We start from the raw sequence: 4,244 nt of genomic DNA on the forward strand, positions 1-4,244 counted from the left end.
GGAGGCCAGGTTGGCTTCTAGGAAGTGGGGCCCTTGGTGCTGCATGGGCGCCCCAGGGGTCGGGTCTCCCCAGCACCTGCACTCACCCTGAGCCAGCGCCAGACTCTGTTGGCCGTGTGCGGCTTCTTGTCCTTGGAGGAAGGAGAGCAGGCAATCTCCTCGTTCACCTCCTGCACCATGTCCTCTGGAGCGTTCTGTAAAGACAGTGCCCGGCAGCCAGGCAGGAGACCTTAGAGCCCTGTCTGGAGGCGTTTGCTGGTCTTCAGACCCAGGGCGCTCCATTCCAGACACACCACAGCCCAGGATGCAGAGCCCTCCCCCAAGGAGAGAAACGTGGCCCAGCTTCAGGGCCTTGGTGTGCTCTGGCACAGCTCAGAGTCACCTCAGGAATCCCCTGTGCACCCTGCCCACCCTGACATTGGTGTGAACAAGAAGGGATCACCAGGGTATCCACTGTGCTCACCCTCCTCCAGCCCATGGGCGGGAACCCCCACATATCCCTCCTCCCCTCAAACTCCAGAGGAAGGGATGGGGCTACCCTAGGACGGTTCAGAGGGGTGGGCATCGCCTAGTCTCCTCAGTAGTAAGTACCTTATGGCGTCTCCCTCGAAAGGTCCTGCGGCATTGGGGGGTTGGTTTTAGCCAATGTCTGCAGCATGGGATCAAGTCATTTTCCTGGGGGTTCTGGTACCCAGAGCCCCGGAAACTAGGTACACAACAGGAAAACATCTTTCTGTGTCTAGGTCCTGAGTCCAGTAACCCTGCTACTGGACTAGACTGGCTGCCTGGTTGCAGGGGTTCCAAGTTCTGAAGGCCTTTGTGATCAAGGCAGTGACATCACTTCCTGAGATGCCCTATCGGGGCCCACTCCTGGTTGGACCCCTACACGAACAGTGCTCCCGTCTGCCATCTCCTCTTCCCCCTTCTGCATGCAAGGACACATCTTATCTGTACACAGTGACCCCAACACACCCCTCTCCACAGGCCCCCAGGGAAGGTCTGGGAGCAGCCAGGGCCCCAGCTTGCAAACACACCTGGTTTCAGACACAAGTCTCTATTCTTACCTGGTTCAGACCCTAGATAAGCCATTGTGGCGGACAGGGATGGTCTTCTTGCCAAATATGGATGATTCCAGCATGTCTTTCTATCAGATGTCCACAGGCATAGGTTGGATAATAGCTATGATGTTAGAGGAGTGCTGTCACATGTAGGAAATACCTCCCACCCAATTTCCTCCCTCCTGTCAACTTCTTGGAATCTGCTACTAATCAGATCCCACCCCACAGTCCCTCCTGGGGTTTGTGTTTTTGTGTGCACCAGCACACAAGCTCCTGTGTGCACACATGTGTTCATCGGTGCTCACATTCTGGAGTCCCAGAAGAGGACAGCCCCACATACAGAGGGCTGGGTAATAGCTTCCCAAGGTCTTAGGCTTTGCATTTTCAATGCAAACCCTAAAGAAGGGACTGGAGTCTTGGCCCTTGATGGTCAGAATGTACCCTTACCCCTCGAGACCGCCTGTCCCGGGATGCAGGCCATTCTCTTCTTTCCAAAGGGTGTGATGCAGATGGTGGTCCATCCAGTGGGTCGCCATGACCCGGGATCCTCCTCAGACAAGAACCTGGGCATATGTCTCCTATCTAGGAGACCAATGATCACCCTCAGCCCGATAACATTTCCAGGCCAACAGCCACTTCCTTCCAGAAAAACTTTTCCAGAGCCCCCAATGAATGGCTAGGTTCCATCCAGGACCCCAACTTTGAGGACACTCAAAGAGCTGGGTTCAAGCCTGCTAAGCATCCCTACCAGTCTGATTCTGGGCAAGGCCTGGACCTTTCAGGGATCTTCACAGTCTCCCTTCGGGGGCTCCATTGGTTCCCCAACTCCTCTGTAGACATGTTTGTGTGACCCCTCCCCAGAGTGTGGTCCGGACTTGGTGATTCACTTCCATGTCACAGAACGTGGCAACGTGACCCAAAGGCCCTTCTGAGATTTCGTTCGAAAACTCATTGCCCAGCCCCATGTTGACTCGGATCCATGTTCTCTCTCCAATCTTCATACTGGTGCACAAGCCCCTAGGTTGAACCATGACCCAGATATACGCACGTGGCCCAGCCCTGTGGGCCCACAGCAGACAGAAGTCAGGTCTTTGAGATGGGCTGTATCTGGCCCATGCCCCTGAGTGCGCTCAGGTTCTCGGTGAAGCAGATCCTCCCTTGGTGTTGTCAGCAGCCCAGCTTAAGGAGAGACTGTGGAAGGAGCCCCCAGCGGAGCACTGCTGGATTCCTGATCCCCTGAGACCACGAGGCAGCGTTTGTGGGTTCAGCCACTGAGTGTGGGGAAGTGCGGTCACAAGCCCTGGGAGAAGGGCACTGATACTGACCAACTTCCCGGGCCCTGGCGCTCCTCCCCTCCCACTCTGGTCCTTCCTCAGCTTCTCTGGCCACCCTGGCCCCCTTTCTAACCTCCAGTCCTCTGCTCCATGGTGCCCTCCGCCAGGTGGAATGCACTCGCATTTGTGCAGGGCTGTCTCCTTCTTTTCCTCCCGCAGGAATTCTCCGTGTCATCTCAGCACAGCCTTGTCATACCCCTCACCGGGTGGAGTTCGGGCCTTAGTTGTGTCCCTTGCTCTTTTGCTGTGGAGCAATCGCTTTTCCCGTTCACATTTTGGTTTCTCGTTTGTCCATCTTCTCCTCTAGACCCTGAGCTCTCACGAGGAGAACCCGCTGGGCTGATAAGCCCTGGCACCATCTGAGTGCGCAGTGCCCAGTGGCTGAATGAGCGGGAGACAGGATCTGTCCCAGCACAGACCAGCTCCGTTGTTTGACCCTCACTGATTTTAGTCCTGTGTAAGCCTTTTTTTTGTTTTTTAAGTTAACTGTGCCTGATGTGGGCCTCAAACTCATAACCCTGTGATCAAGGTTCCTAGTGCCTGAGGAAGCCAGGTGCCTCTTTGGTCCTCTTTAAAGGTTTTAGGCTGATCACTATTCAAGTGAACTTGGTCATTTCAACATGCTGTACGGAGGTATATTACATTACGCTGAATGACCATGTAACTCCCCAGGTTTTGGTAGCCTGTCACCACAGAGGTCCCCCCCTTGACAGTGCTGAGTGGATCTTCAGATTGGAGACTGAAATCCTTTCTGTGTTCTTCAGGAGCCCAGAGTCCCTCCCCCATCGGCCTTCTCCCTCCTTGGGATGACATGCACCTCTGATGCCATCAGCACAAGAAGAAAGATGACAAGGAAATACACAGAGGAGGGTGTTTCCGGCCAGGTCTTGAAGGCCTCAAGGTTCGCTTTGATGCTCAATCGTTTATGCATTATTTTAGGATTTTATTTCTTTATTAGAGGGAAAAGAGCACAAGCAGGGGGAGGGGTAGAGGGAGGAGAACCAGAGAGATGCTGATCTGAGGAGGACAGGGGGTGGCTGATATAGACCTGTGCAGGGAACAGCGGAGGCCGCCCAGAGCTGGCCTCCGTCATCTGGTGGGCCGGGAGTAAGGAGTAGCCTCAGATCCCTGTGCCCATGACCTGCTATCAGGGGAGACCCTCTAGGGATTGCTTCCTGGACTCAGAGAACATTGAATGGTGGGGAAATTTTCCTTGATTTAGGAGGGACATGAAAAGTCAATCATTGGGTTGATACTTTCTCTTCTTGGACCGACAGCCCCAACCTCAGAAGAAGATGCTGAACCACCTCAAGAGCTACCTCTAGCTCCCACTGTGGTCCCTGCCGCAGCTTCAGAGCCTGAGGGGCCTGGATGGGAACCAGTTGTGAGTGTGATACAGCTATGGATACAGCCGAGGGGAGGCACCTACCTGAAGGAGCCTACTGCAAAGTTTCTATGGACAACAAGGTGCATGATTGAAAGACTTAGGGGTCTTCCCCTGTGGGGGACATTCCTGGCTTAAAAGTGTTCAAGCGGTGAAGCGGGGCGATATCCCAGGTGTGACAGCATGATTTCAGGATCCCTGGGGTCCCCAGAAGACCAGCTGGGGCCCGAATGCTTCCGAGTTCCCAGACATCAGTTAGGGAGGATGGCTGAAAACCAGGAAGCTAGGTCCCGGCTTTCTGCTCTGGGAAGCAAGCTGGGCCCAGACACCACCTTATTCCATCCACAAAGTCTCACACATCTCGCCATTCTGGTTGCAATGAAGAAATGGACTGTACACCAGAATTTCGTACCTGTGGATTATGCCCAGGATTTAAGGTGCTAGAGAAACATTTTTTGACACAGGGAT

At 54.3% G+C, this 4,244-nt stretch overlaps 1 long non-coding RNA gene across 1 annotated transcript; it reads left to right on the forward strand.

Moving 5' to 3' along the window:
- Window positions 1-2,664: 2,664 nt before the first annotated feature.
- LOC116574533 lies at window positions 2,665-4,241 on the forward strand. The gene is made up of 3 exons (XR_004279352.1): window positions 2,665-2,849; window positions 3,157-3,293; window positions 3,670-4,241. It is a non-coding gene; the product is annotated as an uncharacterized LOC116574533 (long non-coding RNA).
- Window positions 4,242-4,244: the final 3 nt, after the last annotated feature.

The sequence above is a fragment of the Mustela erminea genome, chromosome 15 (assembly GCF_009829155.1).
Source record: "Mustela erminea isolate mMusErm1 chromosome 15, mMusErm1.Pri, whole genome shotgun sequence".
NCBI classification, from domain to species: domain Eukaryota; kingdom Metazoa; phylum Chordata; class Mammalia; order Carnivora; family Mustelidae; genus Mustela; species Mustela erminea.